Source organism: Eretmochelys imbricata, chromosome 14 (genome assembly GCF_965152235.1).
Source record: "Eretmochelys imbricata isolate rEreImb1 chromosome 14, rEreImb1.hap1, whole genome shotgun sequence".
Classification (NCBI taxonomy): domain Eukaryota; kingdom Metazoa; phylum Chordata; order Testudines; family Cheloniidae; genus Eretmochelys; species Eretmochelys imbricata.
In genome coordinates, this window is record NC_135585.1 from 44,935,108 (window position 1) to 44,962,730 (window position 27,623).

General features: G+C 53.2%; 1 pseudogene; it reads left to right on the forward strand.

Moving 5' to 3' along the window:
* Nucleotides 1-1,141: 1,141 nt before the first annotated feature.
* Nucleotides 1,142-26,179, forward strand: LOC144274122 (von Willebrand factor A domain-containing protein 5A-like; annotated as a pseudogene).
* The last annotated feature ends 1,444 nt before the right edge of the window (nt 26,180-27,623 follow it).

Consider the following 27,623-nt stretch of genomic DNA (forward strand, 5'->3'; position numbering starts at 1 on the left):
ATCTCAGCCCTGGTGCTTAGCTATCCAGTTCCACCGGGTTGTCATTGTGCTCATGAAATCCTGAACTGCTCAGAGCATTTGCCATCCACAGTGTAATATGCCGAGTTTCTAAAACACCTTCAGAAAAAAATACCAGGTTCCTAGTGCTGGCCAAAATATGGCCATTCACATGAAATTTACTCAGTGAAAATTACTGAGCAATATCAGGCATCATCCTGGTAAATACAATGGGAATTTGCTGGGCTAAGGACTGAATAAAATTTAAGTCAGGGGTAAAATAATTGCTGAAATTATGCACCTGATCTCCCTTCCCCTTCCAGAGATTTAGGCTGGGATTTTCAAAGGCGACTAAGGGAGTTAGGTTTCCAACTCCCATTTAAATTAATGAAATTTGGGCACCTAAATTCCTTTAGGCACATTTGAAAATACCAGTCCACTTTGGCATGGACTTAATTGAGGCAGGACTGGCCCCTAAAGCAGAAGCTACTCCCCATAATAGTGTAATACATGTGCGAAGAGAATCAGGATCTGTGACTTTATGGCCCTCAACTCAGTGAGAGATTCATGATAACATCGTTAGGCTTGGCAACATGGACACCCCATTCTAAGTGATAGGTCAGAGCTCCTAATGTAAATGAGCTGCAAGGATGAGAGCATGTGTGTTTGTGGCTAGAATACAGAAATTGTGACTTATTGCAGTTCAGAGCCAGTGGGCAGATTCTGTACGCCTTAGGGTGAAAATCGTCCTTTGCAGAGAAGTACTTACCTTACACCTAACCCTCACAGAATCACTTAAGGAGGTCTTCAGTAGTGCAGCGGCTGAATTCGATTCCTCATCTCAGCATGGGACACAGGACCAAAGACATAGGTTGACAGAAATCTACAGCTGATATAGTGAGTTGATGACCTGTATGATATGAATTAGTAAGTCTTTGCTCACATTGTGGTGGAGAAATATCAACATTGCATTTGTCACCAGTTTGCACCCTGTTGTTGGAGTCTAAGGAAAGCATCTGTAACAGTGACCAGTGCCTGGTGTTGGAAGAGTCCTACACATGGGTCTAGTCTGGTGAAGAAATGTGGACAGGCCAAGGTAATACTTATGCTAAGCTCACTGGCTTCAGCCAAGTTTTTGCTCGACATGAGTGTTGCTTGCGAAATTCGTCCGAGTGGAGAGACTTCTTTAAAGAATGCTTACAGCGGCTGGGTAAGACAAAGGTGTTTTGTACTGTGTTGAAGGACATAGATAAAAGGAATTTAATCAGTACAATACATAAAAGGTATTGCCAAAACGTCCCTGTATTGTGAAAAACAGAAAAGTCCCTATATTTGAGTGATACGATCCAAGTAAATAAACCAATTGGAAAAGGGACACGATGACATAAAAGTAGCCTGGACAGAAAAAGTTTTGTAAACTGAAGCCTGCACATGTATATACTATGGGTTAAGTAAGACACAATGCTTAATGTTGATTGGATGGTCAGATAACGTGTAAAGGTATAAATATGCTAGAGTGTAAGGGAATAGTCAGACCCTCATAGGAAAAATCGACAGTGACTACGCCCCCAAGAGAAGGTAATTGGGCAATATCTTTTTCTGTATATCTGTCATTCATTGCTTTACCATGCATTACCAGCAGGAGAGTGAGTTTGTGTGTGTATGGGGGTGGGTTTTTGGAGGGGGGTGAGGGAGTGAGAGAACCTGGATTTGTGCAGGAAATGGCCTAACTTCATTATCATGCACATTGTGTAAAGAGTTGTCACTTTGGATGGGCTATCACCAGCAGGAGAGTGAATTTGTGTGGGGGGGTGGAGGGTGAGAAAACCTGGATTTGTGCTGGAAATGGCCTAACCTGAAGATTACTTTAGATAAGCTATTACCAGCAGGACAGTGGGGTGGGAGGAGGTATTGTTTCATATTCTCTGTGTATATATAAAGTCTGCTGCAGTTTCCACGGTATGCATCTGATGAAGTGAGCTGTAGCTCACGAAAGCTCATGCTCAAATAAATTGGTTAGTCTCTAAGGTGCCACAAGTACTCCTTTTCTTATTGCTTTTATGGTAATTGTAACGTGCAGGGCCTTGCTTTTGGTTCAAAGAAAGGTTTGAATGAATAAACCTGACTGTCTCAGTCTCGAGTGTATGGTAATCCTCACCAAATTCTCATACTTCAGAAAGAGCTGTAAGAGGCCACATGCAGAAGCAGTTATGGGAACAGCCTGCCCATACTGGAAGTTTCTTCTGTTAGTACAAGCAAAAGTGAACAAGAACAAATGTAATGCATGATAGCAACTGCGAGCTGAACAGAAATTTCAGCCACCCACGGGATCATAAACTGTTCCTCAGAAAGTACCTCATGTGTGACTTTTTCATAAGACCTCAGAAAGGATGTAAACATTCTGTGGAGAACTAATCATAAGGGAGTTTGCAAACATACAAAATAACTCTTCCTCTCCCAAAGACCTTGTATTTTCCATCAATATCTGAAGCAACCACCAAACTTGATCTGAGGTTAGAAAATTATTTTAACTTTGTTAAAAGGGTATTATCTAGACCATCCCTGACAGTTTTCAGAGTAACAGCCGTGTTAGTCTGTATTCACAAAAAGAAAAGGAGTACTTGTGGCACCTGACAGTGTTTGTCTAACCTGCTCTTAAAAATCTCCAAAGATAGGGATTCCATAACTTCCCTAGACAATTTATTCTAGTGCTTAACTACGCTGACAATTTAGAAGTTTTTCCTAATGTCCAACCTAAACTGCCCTTGTTGCAATTTAAGCCCGTTACTTGTTGTTCTACTTCACAGGTTAATGAGAACAATTTACCTCCCTCCTCCTTGTAACAACCTTTCATGTACTTGAAAACTGTTATCATGTCCCCTCTCAGTCTTCTCGTCTCCAGACTAAACAAGCCCTTTCCCTCCTCCCCCCCCGCCCCAATCTTCCCTCATAGCTCATGTTTTCTAGACCTTTAATCATTTTTGTTGTTCTTCTCTGGACTTTCTCCAATTTGTCCACATATTTTGGCCAGCACTAGGAACCTGGTATTTTTTTCTGAAGGTGTTTTAGAAACTCGGCATATTACAGTTTTGCTGTATTTGTGGGGCTTGCTGTCTGTTGCTTAGCACAGGTGTCTAGGAGTGAGGGTACCTGGATTCTGTGCCGAGCTCTTTTAGGGATGTGTAGAATAGCTGTTGTATCAAAGGACCAGGAATCAGTACACTTGGGTTCTATTCCCATTCTTTGAGGGGAGTTAGGATCGTGGTTGGAGCAGAGCGGGGGCTGAGAATCAGGGCTCCTGGGTTCTATTAACGGTTCTGGTTGAGAAGTATGTTCCACTGACTAAACGGAGAGAAGAATTGCAGACTCCTGGCACAGCTGGTCAAAAATGTTTGAAATTCACAGTTTTGAGGAAATTCTTCATCAGAATTTAAAATTCTGATAAAAAAGGGATGCATTTTTTGTGATTTTGTTTAGGAAAATTGCTTCCTTTGTTCTTTGGTCCTCTCTGGCCCTGAGCTTTGCTGTAATTGGCGCATTGCATGGCCTTGCACACCTCAGTCTCAATTGGTCAAAGGAGGTTGCAACTGACTCATTTTCAACCACCCAAAATGAATGCAGGTTTATATATGTAAATGGTTATTTATGCTCCAAAATTGAGTAGCTGTCCTCTTAACTGCAACTTTGTATAACATCCCCACTCCAACTTGGGACTTCAGCAGGCTTAGAACCTGAGACTTTCTGCACAAAAAGAATTAAATGTCCTCTTGCATTGTAGGAAGGAAATTGACAGGTACAAATCTCATGTGTTCAGTATTGACCTAAGTCTGCTCCCACTGACTCAATGACAATAATCCTATTGACTTCCTTCCTCAGGAGCAGAAATAGGCCTATACTGAGAACTTTTGAAAAGCTCACCCTATTTAGCAGGGATTTTCAAAAGAGACGATGGGGTTTTGTTCACTTCTAAAGGAATCTCAGATTGTGCTGAATGCCTAACACCCATAGGTCTCATTTGAAAATGATTTGGCTCCTGAATCCTGAAGAATTTACAGGAAAAATGTTGTTTCTTCTGTTGACATTTTTCAGAGTTTTGTCAAAAGGACAACTCCCATTCCCGCCCCCCCACACACACACATCCAGAAAACAACTTTTTATTTGAACATTTTCAATTTAAAACAACAAAAATATCAATTAAAATAAAATCAATCTTGGGCTTTGGATGCTGACCGTGGAAAAAACATGTTTCATTGACAAAAACTAAAAATTGTCTTTTTCAAGGAACACCTGAAAATGGAATTTCTATCCGGAAAGTTTCTTTTTGGTCCAAAAGCCACTTTCCACTGGAAAAAAAGTTTCCACAGGAAAATTTAGGACAAGCTTAAATTCACCCTGTGAGCAGGAAGGCTCCAGAAATGTAATAGCAATAGGATATTTTCAGCCTTAAACCATTATTTCCTGCCTCTTTTAATTATCTGCTCTTTCTGTGCATCAAAATCATCTGTAACCCACAAAGCCACGGTTGTGTTTAATCAGTTTAATTTCATGTCTTCATTTGTTTTGGCAGGTAAAGCTGACCGCACTGGAAAAGGGCTATCACACCAGTGTGAAGGAATTTATTCTCCTGGGATTCCCTGGGACCCAATATTTGCAGATCTCGCTCTTTGTGCTCTTCCTTGTCACAGGAAATGTGGCGATCATAGTCCTAGTGGCAACCAGCCGTCCTCTTCGCACCCCAATGTACTTCCTTCTCTGCAATTTCTCCTTCCCGCAGGTATGGCAGACCACAGCTTGTATCCCAAAGACGCTTGCCAACCTTGTGTCCCAAAGCAAATCCATCTTCTTCGTCAGCTGTGTCCTACGGATGTATTTTGTTTTCTCCCTAGGATGCACAGAGATTTTCTCTTGGCTGTCATGGCCTACGATTGCTATTTGGCTATATGCTATCCTTTGCTCTACAGCTCCATCCTGAACAGCACCTTGACTGCTCAGCTGGCTGTTGGGCTCTTGGTTGTGTGGTTTCCTGGCTATTTCTGTCCCAGCATTTCTGATCACCAGGTTGTCCTTCTGTGCCCTAGTGTCATCCATCACTTTTCTGGGGACCTAGCACCGTGGATAGTTCTTTCCTGCACAGATACCTACCTTATTGATCTGGTGGCCTTTATCATCTCCTTCATCGTCATCCTGGGCTCCTGTGTCATAACCCTGCTCTCCTACCTTTACATCATCTCCACTGTACTGACAATCCCATCAGATAAGGAATGGAGAAGGGCCTTTTTAACTTGCTTTTCCCATCTCACAGTTGTGATTATCTGGTACGGTTCGACCATTTTCCTACATGTCAACCCTTCCATGCAGAACTCATTGGAATTGACCAAAATAGTCACCGTCTTGAATACTATTGTCACAGCCCTGTTGAACCCTTTCATCTACACACTGAGGAACCCAGAGGTAAAAGAAGCCCTGAAACATGTATTCAGGGAAGCGATGTTTTTCAAAATGTGCTGGAGGTCATTGGCTGTCACAGAAAATGTGGTGAAAGAAAAATGAGTCTGCACATGAAAGATATACCAAAGTTGATAGGGTATTGAAAAAACAACAACAATCCCTGAGGGCCAGAAGTCTAAAGATAATTAGCTGCCCAACTCCAATGGAAATCAGTGTGAGTTAGGTGACTAAATACCTTTAACAATCTGGTCCTTAGTGTCTCACATCCTTGAACATTTACAGCCAGATTGTTAAATGTATTTAGGTGCCTAATGGGATTTTCTATGAGTTTTAAGGGCCTAGATACTTTTTAAAACCCCATTAAGCACCTAAATACCTTTCAAAATCCAGCCCTTATGCATTGTTATCCTCTTACTTTGTATTTAATTTAAAATGAAACAAATTGCACATGTGCCAATTATTTATTTCTATTAAAGCCTGGCCTGTGGAGAGGATAGAGATATCGACAGGCTTGGCAGAATTCAATTTTTAATTTTTATAATTTTGACAGAGAATATCAAGGTTTATTTGTGAGCATTTTTTAAAAAAATATTGTCTATTTGTATTTTCACACTTGTGGGAAATTACTGTGGCATGTCAGACAACAAGGTGGGTCAAAGAATAATTATTTAACGACAACTGGTTTTTTGGACCTTTTTTTTTTTTGGGCGGTTGACGTTCTGCGTGGCGAAACTGGCATTTTTCATAGATATTTAGGTCAGAAGGGACCATTATGATCATCTAGTCTGACCTCCTGCACAACGCAGGCCACAGAATTTCACCCACCACTCCTACAAAAAAAACCTCACACCTATATCTGTGCTATTGAAGTCCTCAAATTGTAGTTTAAAGACCTCAAGGAGCAGAGAATCCTCCAGCAAGTGACCCGTGCCCCATGCTACAGAGGAAGGCGAAAAACCTCCAGGGCCTCTTCCAATCTGCCCTGGAGGAAAATTCCTTCCCGACCCCAAATATGGCGATCAGCTAAACCCTGAGCATATGGGCAAGATTCATCAGCCAGATACTACAGAAAATTCTTTCCCAGAAAATTCTTTCCCAGGTAACTTGGATCTTACCCCATCTAAAACCCATCACAGGCCATTGGGCCTATTTACCGTGAATATTTAATTACCAAAACCATGTTATCCCATCATACCATCTCCTCCATAAACTTATCGAGTTTAATCTTAAAGCAAGATAGATCTTTTGCCCCCACTACTTCCCTCGGAAGGCTATTCCAAAACTTCACTCCTCTGATGGTTAGAAACCTTCGTCTAATTTCTAATCTAAATTTCCTAGTGGCCAGTTTATATCCATTTGTTCTTGTGTCCACATTGGTACTGAGTTTAAATAATTCCTCTCCCTCTCTGGTATTTATCCCTCTGATATATTTATAGAGAGCAATCATATCTCCCCTCAGCCTTCTTTTAGTTAGGCTAAACAAGCCAAGCTCCCTGAGTCTCCTTTCATAAGACAAGTTTTCCATTCCTCGGATCATCCTAGTAGCCCTTCTCTGTACCTGTTCCAGTTTGAATTCATCCTTCTTAAACATGGGAGACCAGAACTGCACACAGTACTCCAGGTGAGGTCTCACCAGTGCCTTATATAACGGTACTAAAACCTCCTTATCCCTACTGGAAATACCTCTCCTGATGCATCCCAAGACGACATTAGCTTTTTTCACAGCCATATCACATTGGCAGCTCATAGTCATCCTATGATCAACCAATACTCCAAGGTCCTTTTCCTCCTCTGTTACTTCTAGTTGATGCGTCCCTAGCTTATAACTAAAATTCTTGTTATTAATCCCTAAATGCATGACCTTACACTTCTCACTATTAAATTTCATCCTATTCCTATTACTCCAGTTTACAAGGTCATCCAGATCCTCCTGTAGGGTATCCCTGTCCTTCTCTAAATTAGCAATACCTCCCAGCTTTGTATCATCTGCAAACTTTAGTAGCACACTCCCACTTTTTGTGCCCAGGTCAGTAATAAAAAGATTAAATAAGATTGGTCCCAAAACCGATCCCTGAGGAACTCCACTGGTAACCTCCCTCCAACTTGACAGTTCACCTTTCAGTAGGACCCGTTGTAGTCTCCCCTTTAACCAATTCCCTATCCACCTTTCAATATTCCTATTGATGCCCATCTTATCCAATTTAACTAATAATTCCCCATGTGGCACCGTATCAAACGCCTTACTAAAATCTAAGTAAATTAGATCCACTGCGTTTCCTTTATCTAAAAAATCTGTTACTTTCTCAAAGAAGGAGATCAGGTTGGTTTGGCACGATCTACCTTTTGTAAAACCATGTTGTATTTTGTCCCATTTACCATTGACTTCAATGTCCTTAACTACCTTCTCCTTCAAAATTTTTTCCAAGACCTTGCATACTACAGATGTCAAACTAACAGGCCTATAATTACTTGGATCACTTTTTTTCCCTTTCTTAAAAATAGGAACTATGTTAGCAATCCTCCAATCATACGGTACAACCCCTGAGTTTACAGATTCATTAAAAATTCTTGCTAATGGGCTTGCAATTTCTTGTGCCAATTCTTTTAATATTCTTGGATGAAGATTATCTGGGCCCCCCGATTTAGTCCCATTAAGCTGTTTGAGTTTCGCTTCTACCTCAGATATGGTGATGTCTACCTCCATATCCTCATTCCCATTTATCATGCTACCATTATCCCTAAGATCCTCTTTAGTCTTATTAAAGACTGAGGCAAAGTATTTGTTTAGATATTGGGCCATGCCTAGATTATCCTTGACCTCCACTCCATCCTCAGTTTTTAGCGGTCCCACTTCTTCTTTCTTTGTTTTCTTCCTATTTATATGACTATAGAACCTTTTACTATTGGTTTTAATTCCCTTTGCAAGGTCCAACTCTACTTGACTTTTAGCCTGTCTCACTTTATCCCTACATATTCTGACCTCAATAAGGTAGCTTGCCTTACTGATCCCTCCCTTCTTCCACTCCCTATATGCTTTCTGCTTTTTCTTAATTACCACTCTAAGATGCTTGCTCATCCAGCTTGGTCTACAACTCCTGCCTATGAATTTTTTCCCCTTTCTTGGGATGCAGGCTTCCGATAGCTTCTGCAGCTTTAATTTAAAATAATCCCAGGCCTCCTCTACCTTTAAACCCATAAATTCTTCAGTCCAATCCACTTCCCTAACTAATTTCCTTAATTTTTGAAAGTCAGCCCTTTTGAAATCAAAAACCTTAGTTGCAGATTTATTTTTGTTAATCCTTCCATTCAGTTTGAACTGAATTAGCTCATGATCACTTGAGCCAAGATTATCCCCTACAACCATTTCCTCTATGAGGTCCTCATTACTCACCAAGACCAAATCTAAAATAGCATCCCCTCTAGTCGGTTCGGCAACTACTTGCTGAAGGAATCCATCAGCTATCGCATCTAGGAAAATCTGAGCCCTATTATTATTACTAGCACTCGTCCTCCAGTCTATATCTGGGAAGTTAAAGTCTCCCATGATCACACAGTTTCCATTAGTATTTACTTTATTAAAAACATTAAAAAGGGCTCTATCCATATCCAAATTAGATCCCGGCGGTCTATAGCACACCCCAAGCACTATCCCAGGGGAGGCTCTATTAGTTTTCTTCCCCAATTTAATTTTTGCCCAGACAGACTCAGTCATATCCATTTCATCGCTTCTTATTTCTTTACATTCTATCTCATCATTGATATACAGTGCTACTCCACCACCTTTACCTTTATTTCGGTCTTTCCTAAACAGCACATACCCTTCAATACCTGTAGCCCAGTCATGACTACTATTCCACCAGGTCTCTGTTATACCTATAATATCTGGTTTCACTTCCTGCACCAGTAACTCTAGTTCCTCCATTTTGTTACCTAGGCTCCTTGCATTAGTGTACAAACATCTTAATTTTTGCTGTTTAGCCTCACTCACATTCTGTACCCTATTAGGCACGGTTATTTTACTACCAGTATAACCTATTAGACTTGTATCTACACTGCCCTTCCTCCTACCTACCTCCTATTTCCCGACATTTACTGATAAAAATTTAATCCTTCCAAACCAAGGTAAGATAAACCCACAGGAACCTCAAATCAAGACCCCAGTGGATTTTGAAGGGGATTCAGAATAAAGTTCCGGTTCCAGTTCCAGACTGGGTAAAAACCCAGATGGGTATTTTTGTAGGCTTCTTTTTTTCTTTGTTTTTAGTACACGAGCATTCCAAAATTTTGGAAAGATTGATTTCGCACGGATTCTGCTGGTTTGGACTGAAAATATGTGAGAATAGCTTACAAAATTTTGATGATGTCAAAACTGAATCCAGAATCTTAGTCCTGATTCACCTTTAAAATCACAGTGTGAGTGGAGGGGGATCCCCACCCCCCACTCCCTGATACCCCCTCACCCTCGCTGCGAGCATCTCAGCAAGGAGAGGAGACGTCATTAGAAATCATGAGATTGGCTTTAAATAATAAATGTTGGGTTCTTTTGATTTGCTGTCTGGTTTTTGAGTCTGTAGGGTGCACTTCATGTTTTTATGCTTTTCTCTGTAACCATGAGTGTGCCCTGGTGGCAAGAGGACTGGACTGCGACTAGGAGAATGAAGTGAGCTGTAGCTCACGAAAGCTTATGCTCAAATAAATTGGTTAGTCTCTAAGGTGCCACAAGTCCTCCTTTTCTTAGTTCTATTCCTGGCTCTGCCATTGGCTTGGTGGATGACTTTGGACAAGTAATGGTGTTAGGGGGCTGTATAGTCTGCAGTCAATCAGGAAGTGAATGGGTGGGTGGGTGTGTGGGCAGGGGGAAATGGGAACTGTGGATGGGGAAATTGGAATCATGTTTGGCTAACGGCAGGAATGGAAGAGGGAGACAGGTCTAAGGCTCTTTGGTATCAGAGCTGGGAAGAGGGACACTAAGGAAGGAAACTGGAATCATGCTTGCTGGAACTTCACCCCAATAAACATCGAATTGTTTGCACCTTTGGACTTCGGGTATTGTTGCTCTCTGTTCATGTGAGAAGGACCAGGGAAGTAAGTGGGTGAAGGAATAAGCCCCCTAACAAATGGCTTCTCTCTGTGCCTCAGTTTCCACATCTGTAAAATGGGGATAATGATTCTCACCTCCTTTACATAGTGCTTTGTGATCTATGGGTGAAAAGAACTACCGAAGAGAGAGGGATAATGATTATGTAAAAGAAAATATGAAAGCTGATCTGTTGATTCAAGCAGTTGAGATTTGAAGAAAAACAACAAATATTGTGAGACAGACATTAAAAATCATAAGAAGATCCTAGCCACACTGACGTCAACGACAGAACTTAATTTCAGTGGGGCCAGGATTTCACCTTACATTGTCCAGAATTTTATCTTAACCCAACATTCAAACCCTTTGAGGCTTGCCTGCTGTCTTGGCCAGACCTTCAACTGCCAATTTACAGTAGATTAGCATCCAGTCTACCAAATGTACTTAAAACATAAGGATCTGTTATGTACAATTAATATCGCTTCATAAAATAACATGGAACTGGTTAAGATTTTGTGCCATCTGATTTACCTAATATTCACATAAAGATCATTGTAAGTGGTCACTCACTGATTCACATAAGCAGTGTCCATGTTTCCATTGAATCTTGAGCCCATTGAGTTTCATGAGTGTAAATTCTAACGTTTCCATGCACTCACAGGTGTTAGAATCATGAAATGCCACCGAAATGTGGTGCTTTTGTGGATAGCTATCACTTTGGGCCTGGTGGAGGCTGTTTCAAAATGTTAAAGGTTATGAAAGTGATATGTACAAGGAAGATTATGTCCCCAAATCATTCTCAACCAATTTAGTTTATTCTGTGAATTCTACTTTTGTGAGACACTATGCACTTGATTAGTCTGAATATATTTATTGTTGGAATACCTAGGTAGTACGATAAATTAGATTAGATAGATAGATGTGTCTGGGGACACAGAGAGAGATATTTTTTGTTAACTGTGATCTCCATACAGTTAATACACCTTCATTTCCCCTGATACTTGAATAGAATTTTACTGGTAGCTTTGGTTTCTCTTGGCAAACATGGATGTTTCAAATGGAATTTCTAGATTGTGCTTCACTGGACCATCGGAGCACCTGAAACAATTCAGGAAATATCCTTTGATGGTTCACAAGGATAAAAGAATAATTCAAGTTACTGATTTCACAACATACTCAACTCAGTGTACAGTGATAGCAAGACACAGAAACACAGCAATTAATGTGAATGAGGGACCTGATCACCTCATACGATATGATTTTTATTGTGAGCTTTTTGTCTAATATGCAGTATAAATCCCAGGCTCATGGTTTGAGGATCTGAGTATTTAAATTAAAGACTTATTTATCCTTCCTATGGAGTTATTATCAAGTTGGGATACAAGCTTGGGTACTGATGTTACAAAGGGACATTGGACCAAATTCACATCTGGTGTAACTCACTTGACTTTGGAGAATTTGCCCTAGTGTCTCACAGGAACAGAGTGGTGGACAAAAATCTCCTTCAACATGAGCCCTATGTAAATACAAAAGAGGGATACACATTACACTTTAAAGTAAGAGGACTGCAGTTACAGTGCAATGGCCCTCTGAGCTGAGCGGTGACTGCGCCTAAGGCTGTGACTTCCTCTGCCTCCATCAGAGGGGAAGGGCCCGTCCCCCTCCCTGCATCCAGACGGGGCGGTGGCTGAGCTGAGAACCCAGCTCCCACCCCAGAGCAACCAGCTCAGGATGGCACGAACTCTCCTTCTGCTTGTGCTGGGTAAGTGACCTCCCTCGGCCCGCATCCCTCTGTCTGTCTGTCTGGAGATCCCCCCGTCCAGCATCCCTCCATCCCTCTGCACCCCCATCCCCTCCCTGGAGCTCTCACCCCTTCTCTTCTCTTCCCTTCTCTCTCCAGATTCTCCCCAGGCCGGAGTCCCCCGCAGGTAACAACCTCTTCTCTCCTTGCTGAGAGACTCGCAGCGAGGGTGAGGGGGTATCAGGGAGTGGGGGGTGGGGATCCCCCTCCTCTCACACTGTGATGTTTGGAACTGCAAGGAAGGGGGGATCCCTGGGTGCCCCCTGTGTCATCCCCTGGGTGGGTCAGGCTGCCCCGTTCACAGGTGCCTCCTATGAACCTACCCCAGAAGCAGCTACGGTCCAGAGCCACTTCCGTGGGGGTGAAAGAGCGACCCCAGCTGATGCCTGCTTGTGGGGTCCATTTGGTGGGTCCCAGCTCAGGCCGTAGGGGAGAAGATGCCCCCATCCCCCTGGGCACTACCTCATTGGCAGCCTCAGCAGAGAGAGCGAGGTCTGGAGGGGCCATGGAGACTGACCTCCTACCTCCCCATTACAATGAGTCCCCCCAGGCCAGAGACCCATGGGTATGGGGCTGTGTGTGGAGGGGGGGGCTCTCTCTGCCCCAGCTCTGGGCTCCCACCCACAGAGGACTCAGGGCTGGGGGCGCAGATCCAGCACCATCCAGCGGGACATTAAAAGAAGGCTCTGCAGAGACCCCAGAGGAAACGCAGTGGGTGGAAAAACTCCCCACTCCCTTCCCCACATGCCGCAGAGCTTCCTCATGCTCTTGGATGCCTTCTCACTACTGAGAGACCGGTGTGAGGGTCGACTGATGGGTTCTCCCCCGTTTCCACCACTGCCCCCTGGATGGAGAGTGTGGGGTGAATACCCTGATGGGAAAGGGGTATCTTGGAGTTGAAACATTTGCATCCACAATCCTCCCCGCTTTTTGCACCATAAAGAGGCAGGAAGGAGCAAGGGGCAGTTTGGAGACCCCCTCTCCCCAGCCCCAGTTCAATGCGGGGACATAGCAGGATGTGTGGAGCGAAGAGTTTGCAGACAGTCCCTGGCTCCCGGCTGGGGGGGCGTTGAACTGTGCAGACGGTCCCTGGGTTCTAGAAGCTGGGGACGGGGAGCTGGCAGACGCTCCCTGGCTGGGTTGGGTGGGGGGGTGAGGCGTTTGCAGACGCTCCCTGGCTGGGTTGGGTGGGGGGGTGAGGCGTTTGCAGACGCTCCCTGGCTGGGTTGGGTGGGGGGTGAGGTGTTTGCAGACGCTCCCTGGCGGGGGGCGGGGCTCGCGGGGACACTCTCCCTCCCAGCCTGGCTCAGGGCCTCGCTGCTCATGGACCGAGCGAGAAGGTACTGGGGGTGCAGATCGGGCTCCAGTCGAGCCCCCTCCCCTGGGGGGCCTGGCCCCAGCCCCCCCTTCCCCTCCGTGTCCAGGGCCCCCCACCTCCTGGTCTGGGCCCATCCCCCGACTCAGGGCTTCGCCCCTGCAGAGTCTCCCCGCCCGGGGTGTAGGGCCCTGCGTGCCGGGGCGGGTTTGGGGGTGTTTGGAGGGAGGTGACCCCGAAACGTTTCTGCTCCGCCCCCCCCCCCATCCACCCTCCCTTTCCGCGCTTCTCCCTGCGTGGGTTTCCCAGGGGCCATCCCCGTGGCGCCCGGCCGGTGTGACGACACAAATCTCAGCCCTCCCCTTTTGCACCGGGGGGCACCGGCCCTGACCTGCTCCCCACAGGCTCCTGGGGTCCGCTGGGTCCCATGAGGGGTCGGAGCTCCCCACCCCCGCCCACCCCGCCCTGCGGCTCCGCCGCACCCCAAGAAGCAGCTGCTGCAGCAGGAGCCGCCGCCTGTGAATCGGCCGAAGTTTCACGCCGACTCCCTTCCTCCGGGCGGGGAATTAGGCATCAGAGTTCAGTGCCGGGACCAACCGACCCGCCCCCGCGCCCCGCTGGAGCCCTGCCCTGGCCTCAGCCCTTTCCCAGCCTAGGGAGCGCAGCCCAGAGAGGCGGTAAATACCTGCGGGGGGAACGTGGCCTGTCCTGTGGCTGGGAGTTGCAGGCAGATGAATTCAGGCGAGGAGGGAGGCTCACCTGTCTGGCGGGGAGGGGGGGGAATTAGCTGCTGGCCCAACCCCCTGGGGGCTTGGGTGGATTCTCCATCCTGGGCCATGTGTGAAGCCGGGCGGGAGGTTTGTCTAGAAATCTGCCTACTTCCCCCCCCCCCCCGACCCCCCAGGTGATCCCAGTCTCCCCGTCCCACCTTCCAGCTGGGAATTCTCCAGGGGGCTGGAGTGGTGGCGAGCAGAAACGAGGCTCGGAGAGTGGGGTTGGGAGCCCCTCTCGCTCACGGCAGCTCTGGCGTTCCTAGCCCCCATCCCACCCTCAGCTCCCGCTCCTCCGCAGAGACTCCCTGCTCAACTCAGAGCCAGATTTCTGCTGCGGGAGAAATCAACCGGCTGCCGCCCTTTTACCCCGTCGAAAGGCAGCAAATCCAAGGCCCAGGCCGAACGGCTCCGGGGCGTGGAGCAAGAACGCCGGGAGCCCCTGGGCACGGCCAAGGGCTGGATTTCACCCCCGTTGGGGCGGAGGGTCTATGGCAACTGCTCCAGCCTGGGGTGAAAGCTGAGTAAATAGCAGGGCCGTGTCCCTGCCAAGAATGGCCAGGAGCTGGAGCCTGCTCCACAAACCTCTGCTTCTCTGCAGGGCGACAGTGGGGAGAAGGGCCTAGCCGGGTTAACAACCCCCCAGTGACCGAGCCGAGTCCCCTGCAACCCCTGTCGCTGTTCCAGGGGCCCCCCCAGGGGCTGGGGATAAAACCCAGCAGTCCTGGCTCCCAGCTCCCTCATTCTAACGCACGAGTCCCCCATCCCCCTTCATTCCGTCTGTCCGTCTGACCCCTGCACCTCTCCTTCCTTCCATCTGTCCATCCATCCCCATACACCCCCCTATGTTTCTCTCTCCATCCCCCAACTGCCAGCTGTACCCCAGTCCCTGCCTGCCCCTTCCTGCGGGGGGCTGGCGCAGTTGGGGCAGAGCCGTGACTCTGATCTCAGGAGCTTGGGCCTGTGGGACTCCCTGCCACAGGACCTGGCTGAGCAGAGGGGTGGGGCTGGGGTCTCAGAGCCATCGCCGAGTGTGTGTGTGTGGGGGGGAGTGTCAAGGCACCCTGTGCTCATCAGTTTCCATGGGAACCCCGTATCTCACCCCCCGCCCTTCCCCTCACACAGATCCCCGACCCCGGAGCCGAGATGATGAGTTGCAGCCTCCTGACCAGCTCCAAGGAGCCGGGTGAGTCAGGGCTGCGGGGGACGGTGCCGTGAGGGGGAGGGTTGCCCCATGGCTGACGTGGCTCCTCCCCCCGGTGCCCGTGGGGGGCCTGTGGCTGATGTCCCCCTCCCCCCAGTGCCCCTACACCACAGCTCAGTGTCGGTGTTGATCCGAGGCTTTGTGGCGGACATGGGCTGCCAGTTGCTCTGCAGGAACGAGGAGTCGGGGCCCGTGGAGTCTGTGTTCAAATTCCCCGTGGACGCCGAGGCGGCTGTCGATGCCTTCTAGGCCCGGCTGCAGGGGGCCTGGATCTAGGCCCAGCTCCAGGAGAAGAGACAGGTGCTGGGGGCGGGGGTCCTGGGGGAGAGAGAGGAGGGGACCGGGCTGGGGGGATCTCGGGGTAACCCCATCTCTCCCAGCAGGTGCATGAGCTGTACAGGGATGTGCTGGTCAGGGGGGGCAGGGGATCTTGGGGGACAGGGATCTCAGGGTGACCCTGTCTCTCCCGGCAGGCACAGGAGCTGTACGGGGACGGAGCCACCCGCTACGTGCTGCCGACCATGCTACACCCTCGCTACATGCCCCACAGTGAGACCCACAGATCCCCCTGCGCCTCTGCTACATGCCCCACTGTGAGACCCACATATCCCCCTGTCCCCACTCCGCGCCCTCCGGTGAGACCCACAGATCCCCTACCCCCATCACAGTGACACCAACAGACCCCCACCCCCCCCCGCACATGCCCCATGGTGAGACCCACAGATCCCCCCATACTCCCCTGTACCCCAGCTGTGTGCTTCCAGCCATGCTGCACCCCTTTTACATGCCCCATGTTGAGACCAGACCTTTAGGTGCCCTAGATCCCGCATAGCTCCCTGTACCACATAGCCCCCAGAACCCCAGCTACACACCCCACTGTGAGTGACCCCGCAGCCTGTACCCCCTGAAACCTCCATAGCCCCTTCTACATACCCCACAGTGAAAGACCCATATAGCCCCCATAATGCCCCATAGGCCACTACTGTCTTCCCTGAGGTAAGTGTGCCCCACCCCCCCAGGGTCTGCAGTCCCCGTCCCAGGGTATATGACCCACCCTAGCCATCTCGAAATCCCCTGATATCCAAGCCCAATACCCCCCCAATAACTCAAACCCCCCATCTTCCCCCCACTCTCCCAGCCCCCTGGCCCTCACCCCTGTGTCTCTCTCTGCAGGGTGGGATGGGGAGAACATCACCCAGGAGGTCCCACGGGTCCTCCAGGGGGAGCTGCCCTACACCCTGAGCCGAAGCGCCATGCTGCAGTCGCCCCACGGCATCGACCACGTGCTCTCCAACTGCCCCCTCACCCCCCTGAGCTATACAGCCGGGAACCTAACCACTGCCCAGGTAAGGGCTCACCTGGACACCTGGGTCCCAGCCATCCCTGCTGGGAGGAGGGTGCTGGGGGTGGGGTAGGGTTCTGGGCTGAGGGGTGGGTTCCAGGGAACGGGGCTGTGGGTGGGGGGAAGGTCCCGGGGGTGAGAGATGTGGTGTAGGGCGCGGGGTGGGTCCCGAAAGGGGGAGCATGGGCCAGACTCTTTGGGTGATTGAGGGGGTGGGGGATCGAGTGACAGCAACGGATCTGGGGAATTTCCCAGAAATTTCCCCTCCACCTAACCCGGGGGGCCCAGCCAGCGTTCCCAGGGTCTGCCCCTCACCCCGTCTCCATTGGGGGGTGCCGAGCCGGGCGCGAGATCCAGCGGGACCCTGCCCCCCCCCCCCCGGAATCGTGTGGAGGTGACTGTGTGTCTGTCGCCCCCCAGGTGTCACTGGCCCAGGCCCCCCCGTGGGACAGGGAGTTGGAGCTGCTGGTGTATTACACGGAGCCACCCAAACCCGGCGCGGTGCTGGAGGCCGAGCTGCCCGGAGCCGAGCCAGGTGCGGGAGGGGATCCTGAACCCTACTACCCCTGGGCAGGGGCGCAGAGGGGGATCCATAGGGTGGGAATCTGGGGAGGGTGAGGTAGGTGCTGAGCGGTGACATAGGATCGGGGGGGGCATGGTGCAATGAGGGGGATGATGGGGGAATGGGGAGTCCTAGGGCTGCTGTGGGTGGGTGCTGGGGGAATCGGGAGGCAGGCGAGGGTGGGGGGACAGGAACAGGGGGTCTTGGCAGAGCTGGTGTTGGCAGGGCGAGGTGTCTGGGAGCAGGCGGGCACTGGGGAGCACTGCAGGTTTGGGAGGCATGGGGGAGAACTGGGGATGGGAGAGCAGGCACTGGGGGGCTGGGTACGGGGGTGGGGGGGATTTAAGGGGAGAGGGGGTGGGGGAGGGACAGAGCAGTGGGGGTGGGTCTCTGGGGACAGTCATGGGGCTCTGAGGGGGTGGCTCATGGGCTCGACCCTATGCCCACCCTATTAGGGGGCTGGCCCCCATCTCCCCGCAGGCTCCCTGATGGGCGACCTGGCCGTGATGATGACCCTGCTGCCCAGAGTGCCCGAGGTGGTGCCGGCCCAGAGCCAGCCGGGGAGTTTGTCCTCCTGCTGGGCCGCTCCGGCAGCACGGCCTGCCCCATGGACGCAGAGACCTGTCCCGCCAGGGCATCAGCAGCACCAAGGGACGGCCAGGCGGGAGGCTGCGCTAGATGGGGCCGTGCCGGGGGAGCAGCCCAGGCTGGCTGGGCCCGTGGGGCTGACTCTCCATCCGTCTGTCTGTCCCCAGGAGACCCTGGTCCTCCTGTTGAAGAGTTTGCCCCTGGGCTGTTATTTCAACATCTATGGCTTTGGGTCTGAATTCGAGTCCTTCTACCCGTGAGTCCGAAGAGCAGGGAGGGGGCTGTCTGGGTTAGGGGGCAAGGCTGGTTAGCTGACAGAGGGTGTCTCTTGGTCAGGGGTCAGGGTGTGTCTGTAGGTTGGGGTCAGGGCATGTCTGTTTGTTGGGGGCAGGGGGTGTCGGTGGGTTGGGGACAGGGCTGGTTAGGGGGCAGGACATGTCTGTTTGTTGGGGGAAGGGCTGGTTAGGGGGCAGGGGGTGTCTGGGGCTTGGGGCAGGGCTGGTTAGGGGGTGTCAGTGGGTTGGGGGTCAGGGCATGTCTGTTGGGGACAGGGCTGGTTAGGGGGCAGGGCATGTCTGTCTGTTGGGGGAAGGGCTGGTTAGGGGGCAGGGGGTGTCTGGGGCTTGGGGCAGGGCTGGTTAGGGGGTGTCAGTGGGTTGCGGGTCAGGGCATGTCTGTTGGGGGCAGGGCTGGTTGGGGGACAGGGGTGTCGGTGGGTGAGGGGGCAGGGCTGGTTAGGGGACAGGGGTGTCGGTGGGTGAGGGGGCAGGGCTGGTTGGGGGACAGGGGTGTCGGTGGGTTGGGGGCAGGGCTGGTTGGGGGACAGGGGTGTCGGTGGGTTGGGGGCAGGGCTGGTTGGGGGACAGGGGTGTCGGTGGGTGAGGGGGCAGGGCTGGTTAGGGGACAGGGGTGTCGGTAGGTGAGGGGGCAGGGCTGGCTGGGGGCAGGGTGTCCCTGGCTCCGGCTGTCCCAGCCCCAGACCTGTCGGCGCCCCCCGCAGGCAGAGCGTGGAGAATACCCAGCAGACCAAGGCCGAGTCCCTGCAGCGCCTCCAGCTGCTCCAGGCTAACCTGGGGGGCACCGAGATCTTGGAGCCGCTACGAGCCGTTTACCGCAGCCCCTGCCGGGACGGGCACCCACGCCAGGTGCCGGAGCCGTGGGGCCAGCCGGAGGGGCATCCTGGGGCGGGCCTGGAGAGTGATTGTGGGGCCGAGGGGTGATGTGGGGGGTCTCAGAGAGGGATGCGGGCCTGCGGGGACAGACTCACAGACTTTCAGGACAGAAGGGACCGTCCTGATCATCTCATCAGGCCCCAGCTCCTCGCTCCCCCCGGGGACAGCCCCACCCCTGAGGCTGAGTCACCGGCACCCCCAAACCCTGAGTTACAGGCGTCAGATCACAGCGACTCCCCCCAGTTGCTCCTGAGTGCCCCAGGCTGCTGAGGGAGACCAACCCCCTCGGGTCTCTGCCAGTCTGAGCCAGGGGAAAACCCTTCCCCACCCCAAACGTGGGGGTCAGCTTGCCTGGAGGATGGGTGCAAGACCCCCCCCTGCCAGCCCCCTGGGAAGGATTCTCTGCAATAACTCTGAGTGCCCCCCCCCCCACTCCCAGTGCCCCGCTGCCGCCCATGGGGTGTTTGCTCCCAGCTGTCGCTGTGGGCCATACGCCATTACAGACCCCTCTTTGCCCAGCTTCCCCCCCCCCGCAACACTCCCCTCAGAGGCTGTTCAAGGGGGAGATCCTGGGAGAGGGGATTGGAGAGGGGCTGGGGGCCCTGGGGGGCAGCCGTGCGGGGCCAAGGGGTTGCTCGGAGTGGGCCTGGGGCTCTGGGCCAGATGGGGGCCACTGCCCCTGGGAGTGTGAGCAGGGCGTGGCACGTAGCAACCCGGGGGGGGAGGTACCTCTGTATAGAGCTGGGAGGGGCAGCGCTTTGTGCTGTGCCCAGCTCTGGGGGGTGCCCTGCAGCCGGGAGGGGCAGGGAGGTCACTGGTGGGGGGTCAGGAGGGAGCTCCTGGAAAAGTGCCCACAGCAGTCGGTGGGTTCTTGTCTCCAGGGGCCGGTGAACAGGTGATGGTTTGGGGTCATGCCTCGGGGTTGGGGGTCACAGAGATGGGGGAGGTCAGCAGTCCCCGTCTGTCAGCCCCTCAGGGGAGATCTCTGGGAGGGGAGGGATGGGGCTGGGGGTCTCTGGGAAGGTCAGTGGGGCAGACTCTCCAGGGGGCTGCTCCCGTTCCCAACAGGGAGGGGGTGTCTCCAAGGGGGATGGGGTCCCTGGCTCTGACAGCGTCTCTCCCCCCCTCAGCTGTTCGTGTTTACGGACGGGGAGGTAGAGAACACCCAGGACATAATCGCAGAGGACCCACAGGTAACTGGGGGTGCCTAACCCCCCCCCCAGCTCTGCCCCCATTAGCATTGCCATCATGTGGACCCCCACCACCATAGTGCCCAACATCTGCCCAACCCTTTGCCTCACCCTGCCTCCCAGCCCCGCCAGCATGGGGAGCCCCCCAAGTCCAGCCAGCCCTACTGGCCCCTCTCCAACTGCCCTGCCCCCACCCAGCACTAGATGGGCCCCACCAGCTCTGCCCCTCCCCCTCCGGTTTCTTCCACCCCCCCGCCACAGGTGCTTCTCCTTCGGCATTGTGGACGGGGCCTCCACGGCTCTGATCAAAGGCTTTGCCCGGGCAGTGGGGGGCAGCGCCGAGTTCATCACCGGCTAGGACCGTGTGCAGCCCAAGGTGAGAACCCAGCAATCCTGGCTCCCAGCTCCCCCACTCTAGCCTACTAGACCCCACTCCCTTCCAGAGCTGGTGACAGGACCCAGGAGTCCTGGCCCACCATGTGTGTGCCGGTCCCCTGCCAGGTGCCGCAGTCTCTGAAGAGGGCCCTGCAGCTGTCGGTGACCGGGATCTCACTGAGCTGGGATCTGCCCCCTGGGATCCAGGCGGAGCTGCTGCACTGGGACCCCGAGGTGATCTTTGCTGGGCAGCGGTGCCTTGTCTATGCCCAGCTCCGCGGGCAGCCCCAGGTGGGAGAGCGAGGTCCCCCGAACTGGGGTGCCCCCAGGGCTCGGGGTCAGTGACTGAGGCAGGAGCCCCACAGTCCCCTCCTGGGCGATAACTCTGGCCCCTAACGATAGCCATTGGCTGGAGGTCCCTGTGCTACCCCAGCCCCATTGTTCTGAATGGGGAGAGTTCACTCCGACCCCTAATGATGGCCATTGGGCTGCAGGTCTCTGTGCTACCCTAGCCTCATTGATTTCAGTTGGGATTGTTAACTCTGACCCCTAATGATGGCCATTGGGCCAGGGATCTCTGTGTTACCCCAGCCCCATTGATCTGTGTTGGAATTGATAAATCTGACCCCTAATGATGGCCATTGGGCGGCAGGTCTCTGTACCAGCCTGGCTGCATTGATCTCAGGGCAGGTCTACACTATAAGTTTTCATCGGTGCAGCTGCACCGCTGTAGCACGTCTGGTGAAGACGCTCTAAGCCGACGGGAGAAGCTTTCTTGCCCACGTAGCACCGTCTGCACGGGGGGCTAAGGTCCGTGTAACTACGCCACTCATGGGTGTGGATTTTTCATGCCCCTGAGCGATGTAGTTCTACCAAGGTATGTAGTGTAGACGAGACCTCAGTGGGGATCGATAACTCTGATCTCTAATGATAGCCACTGGGCTGGAAGTCTCTGAGCTGCCCCAGCCCCATTGAGCTCAGTGGGGATTGTTATCTCTGGACCCTAATGACGGCCATTGGGCTTACTAAGCCAGCCTCCCAACTGTGTTCATTGGGTGTATTTGCCCCCTTTGTTCTGTTAGCTGGATCTGAGGGGTCCCAGGGCATCTTCTCCCCCCTTGCATTCTACCTCTGACCACCTTTCTTTCCCCACAGCCCCCAGACATTCCCATGGGGGGCATCACCCTGCAGTATCACATCCAGGACCAGACCTACAAGGAGACGCTGCAGTTCTCCCTGCAGCCACAGGATGGAGACAGGTGACAGCAATGCCCCCCTGGCTCCCATCCCCCACCCCAGGCAGCTGGGTCCTGCCTCCCTTCCCCAACGTCCTCACCCCAGCAGAACAGAGACAGGATGGGACCAGCCCCCCTTCTGTGACCACTAGACCCCACTCCCTTCCCGGGGCCAGGATAGAACCCAGGAGTCCTGGCACCCACCCACCCCCATCCAGCTAGACCCTGCTCCCCTCTCCGTAGCGGCTGGAACCCAGGCGTCCAGGGCTGACCCCGTGAATCTCTCTCCCTGGCACAGGCTGCCCGTTCACCGGCTGGCCGCCAAGTCACTGCTGCTGGAGCTGGAGGGGGCCGTGGGCGCGGGGTCGGAGGGGGACGGGCGCCGGGCACTGGAGGCTAGCTTGAGCTCGGGGTCGTCTGCTCCCTCACGGCCTACGTGGGGGTGGACGTGGAGCGGGGGCAGCTGGTGAGGTGGGATGTCCCGCTGGCAGGTAACCCCCAAAGCGGCTGGGGCTCCTGGCACCAGGGGGGGACTCAGCATGTGGGGGGAACTCGGGTGGGAGGGGGAACCTGGCATTGGGGGTGGTACGGAGAGGTGGGGGGAACCTGGCGCCAGGGAGGGATCCCAGCACAGGGGGATCCCAGTGTAAGAGGGGGGGACCCAGAAGGGGCATGCAGGAGGGCATCATGTTTATGGGGTAATGTCCCTTTGCCCCTCTCCCTGCCCCCCTGACTCCCGGGGGCTGTGCTGCCCCCTCCCTGCTCCAGGGTGACGGCGACCCCAATCCCCATACCTCCGGGGCATGGGGAGAGCAGGGGCACTAGCATCGTGAGACGGGGAGTAGCACCGCCCCCCCCCCCCCCCAGCCGGAAGAGAGGGGTCTGTGCCAGACAGACGGACAGAAGTAGACAGGCATGCGGAGACCCAGAGTCAGACAGGGACAGAGACCGAGAATCAGCCGACAGACCCAGACGGGGACAGGACGGAGAGACGCAGAGAGAGAAACAGACTCAGACAGACAGACCGACCCGGGCAGATGCAGGGACAGGAGGGGCGGGCGCATTGCTGTCATGAGCAGACCTGGCTAGTAGGGGCCTCTTGCCCCCCAGCATCCTGCCCTCATCCATGGAGTGCAGCACCCACCCCTGCATCCCCTGGGGCTGGAGGAGGGGTCCTGGCTGGGGGGAGAAGAATGGGGCTGTGGGGACTGGATCTGGGGGTCACAGCCAGGGGGGAAGGGGCAAGAGCTGGGAGATCCTGGCTGTGATGGAGCTGCGGGGAGAGGAGGATGGGGCTGGGTGTGGGGGGGTCCCAGCTCGGGGAAAGGGGCTGGGGGGTATGGAGGAGGGGTCCCAGCGGTGCGTTGGCTCTAAGTGCCTGGGGGGGGACGGAATTCTCTTCCCTCCCTTTGCTTCTCTGGGTCTGTTTTCGTGTCCGTCTGTCTCTGTGTCTGTCCATCTACTCGCTAAATTTCGATTTCATCATGGACTATATGGAGGTGATAGACTGGGTCTCATAGACCCCATCTGCGAGCGGCCGGCGAGCGGAGTGCGCCTGGACGAACCGAACCAGCGCAGCGTCTTCGGGCGCTAGTCCCGTGACTTGGCTGCGGCACGTGAGTACCTCTGCCCCGCATGCCTGCAGCTCCCAAAGTCCAGCGCCGGCCATCTCCTCCCTCGCAAGCGCCTGTCCTGGCTCCGTGGCCTCCCAAAGCTCAGCCCGGGGGGGCCCAACACAAGGGCAGACAGTCCTGCAATCAGGGGGCCCCACCGGAGACGGCACCCCAGAACGGTGAAGGGGGCTGGGAGTCAGGACTCCGGGGGTGGGCCAACGCCAGGGTGACGCTTCATCAGGTTAGAGACCCATGTGCCCTGAAGGTCACGGAGCTGTGCAAGTCTTTAAAAACGACATAGAAAACGAAGGAAATTCCTGGGTGAAAAACCTTTGTGTCGCTGAGGGAGGGGGAATTCTTGGCTGTTTTTTTTAGTGTTGTGAAGCAAATTATCTCGAAAGAAAATGACTAAAAAAATAAGGAAACCCACAGGCAAAAAACTCTGTGAAGGTGGAATTTGGGGTGTGAGTTTGTGTCAGTGAGCTAAGGGTGTGTGTGTGGGGCAGGGATCAATAGTTTTTCGTAACAGGAATGTCTCTGAGCAGTTTTCTCTGAAATAAAGGCAGAGGGAAATTCCCAGGCAAAAAAACCTTGTGAAGCTGGGTCTGAGCTTGGAGGTTTGTACAGGCGAGTTCAGGGCAAAAGTCTTTATTGGCACCTTCTGGTTTATAAACGAAGAAACCACGAAAGGCAGAAATTTTAAAGTTGCCTTAAAACCTGCATTTGGAGAGTCTGGAAATACAAAGTGACTGTAGCCCAGATAACTTTAACTCTGCCCCGTAACCCTGGCCCATGCATGGCTATAATATCATATAAACTCTGTAACATCCCATCCCCCGCTACCCCTTTAGACTCTTGTGTCTCTCTCCGGCCATAGGTCTGTATCGCAGGTTGTAGTGGGGGATAGTCCCGGGGACAGACTGTGTTTGAGAAACACCGTGGGGTTGTGGAATTAATGCCTGGGCAGGAACAGTCACAGGGAGTTGGGTGCCCATCTCGGATTGAAAGTTAATTGTCATCCCATGGGTGCAAGAAGGGGCGGAGTTAAGGATGACTGTGGTGGGGTTAAGGGTGCAGAAGAGCAGGTTAAGGACACCCATAGAGGGACAGAGTTAAGGCCACACAGAGGGTGACCGTTAAGGCTGTTGGCTGTCCCCCAGCCTGGACAGGCCATGTCGCTGTTCTGTACCCACAACCCTGTGCCAGCCCCATCTCCCTGTGTCTCTCCCCAGAGCGGGCACCGGAGGAGTCTCCCTTGCTGAGGCTGGTGTCTCTGCAAAATACCAACGTCTTGTGGAACCTGGACCCCTGGCTGGCTGCTGTGCTGGGGGTGAGTGAGACCGACGCCAGGGGGAGGATACCCAGTGAGGTGAACGGGGGTGCAGAGGAGAGGGGAGAGATCTGGGGCAGGTGCCATTGATTGGGCCTGTTCTCTGCTCCCAGATGAGATTGGGGGCGACCCATTCGGGGCGGGGGTCTGAGGGTGATTGGATTAAAGGACCCCTGAACCTGGAGCACAGTGGGCGAGACGGGCCCAGATCGGGGGGCTGGGAACCCCCTAATGGGGTCGGAGCATTGGATCGAGGGGGCCCAGGGCCAGATGGAGACGCCCAAGTTGGGCCCTGTCTCAGGCCATCTCTCTACTCCCTGGACATGGCACTGGGCATCTGGGTAGAGGGTCCATGGTGCTGGAGCGGGGGCTATAGGAACCCTCCGAGTCGGGGTGGGGGGATGGAGTAGGGGGTCCCTAGAGAAGGGGGAGGGCTGGGTGAGGGATGGAGGTCAGGGGAGGGGGCCAGGCTGGGTGCTGACTCAGGCTGTCTCTATCCTGCCCCCCACAGGACGTGACCCCCAGCATCTGGGCCACGGTGCTGGCCATGGTCTGGCTGCACGACTGGGCCGTGGGGTAGCGTGACGAGTCGAGCTGCTGGAGGCCAAGGCTGTGGTCTGGGTGCAGGACTGAGCAGGTGAGAGGGGGCCTGGTGGGTGGGGGGCAGGGACAGTGTCCAAGGTCTCGACCCTGAGAGTCCCTGCCCCATGGGGCCCCTGAGCCTGGGCCCCAGGAACCTCCATCCTCACGGCCCAGAGCCATGAGCCTTCCCCCCATGTCCTATAGCCCAGCCCCCTTCAGGGCCCTGAGAGCCTATGCCCCATGGGTCCCCATTCCTGAGATTCCTGCCCCCCAGGGCCCCACAGCCCAGCCCTCGAGACCCCCCATCCCCAGCCTCTCCCCATCCCAATCCCAGCACCCTTCCGGGGTTTCCATGCCCTGCCCCCCAGCACCTTTACTTCCCAGCTTCCCAACCCCCACACCAGTCCCCCACGTGCTGTGAGCTCTGTTCCTTTTGCCCCCAGGCCCTCCCCTCGTTCCCCGGGCTGGTGTCTCTCCAGTGCTCCCCTCTCATTTCAGGGGCCTGGCTGAGCGAGTGCCTGGAAGCCGCCAACGCCCTGCTGGGCTGCAGCGTTGGCCCTGCCATCTTCGGGCTCTGAGCCCCCTCCAGGATCCCCGCACCCACTCCCCAATCTACCCTGGGCGTCCAACTGGGAGCCCGAGGGCCAGCAGGGGACACTGGGTGCAGACCCACCTGGGCGGCCTGTGCCCAGCCCGGAGCAAACCCCCAGCTGGGATCCCATCTCTGCCACCAGTTCGGATGCATCTGCCTCCCACTGGCTGAAGAGGAGCGATGGCTGCCCCGCAGCTCCACCCCACTCTGACCCACTCTTGAGTAACCCCCACGCTGCTCACAGCCGCCGTCTCCTCTCTGCATTGTGGGGGAGTCCTCGGGATCGCCTGCATCAATGTCGCACATCTCTTCACTTTTTACAAATGATTGAGGGGTCCCTCTATAAACAGCCCCCGGCCCCCACCCCAGAGGTGGCTGCACTGACCTCGCCCTGCATGAGCCATCCAATGTCAACCTAGTCCCATCTGCACGGAGTTCAGCTACTGGACAGCCAGCCAGACCAACAGGATCTTTCCTTGTCCAAACACAACCTCACTTTGTCGTAATGGCAGTTTTCTCTTCGCTGGACAATCCTGAACGCAAACATGAGCACAGTGATTGGCTTAATTCTTCATTTCCTCTCTGTCTAGGTCCAGACTAGAGCTGGTCAGTCATTTTCCAGCTGAACAGTGCTGTGTTGGCAAGTGCAATTCTGTGGTGAAGGCTGAAAGGTGGAATCAGGCAGCAGATGGAGGAAGCTTGCCCCGTGCTGCGTGTTGTGAATCCCTCCCCATTCACCAGCTGCTGAATTCTCTACCACAGGAAGAAATGCTTCAAAACCTGACCGTCCATCTTGATGGTTAATGCTCGCGCTGTGTCCATCCTGGGCAGCACCGGGCCCTTCTCAGGACATCCTGGGACTCAAGCAAACAATGAAAGACCTCAGCTGGTTAATTCCCTGGAAAGAAAGTGCTATTTTTATCAAGAAACTGCAGGAACATACAGAAGAAGCAAACAGTTTTCCCACTTCATGTTAGCCAGCACTGACCTCCTTTGAACAGCTTTCAGCATATGACTCTGTGCTGGGTGGTGTCCTTATTTCAGCCTTTCCGTGTCTGAGAAGGCAACTCAGCAAATTCAATTTACAGCCACATTGCGCAGCGACTCCAGGGAAGGATTAAGATACCAGGAAATGGATTAATCGCCTTAAGGCCTGAAGGAATGCTGCCCTGGGACGGAGATTTCCCCAAAGGCCAGACGGAATTCAGAGATCTTAATTCTCACTTCCCGCTATGAATAGTGGAACTTCAATACCAGCAGTGACACCCTGGTCCATTGAAATCAAAGGCAGTTTTGTCTTTGACTTCAACGGGCACAGTATTTCAGCCCATATTACGAGGCTTTTGCAAATTGAAAATCCCAACCTACTATCCTGTTCCAAACCCACTGAAGTCAGAGGAAAGGCTCTTTCAGAGAGAGCTGGGGAACCA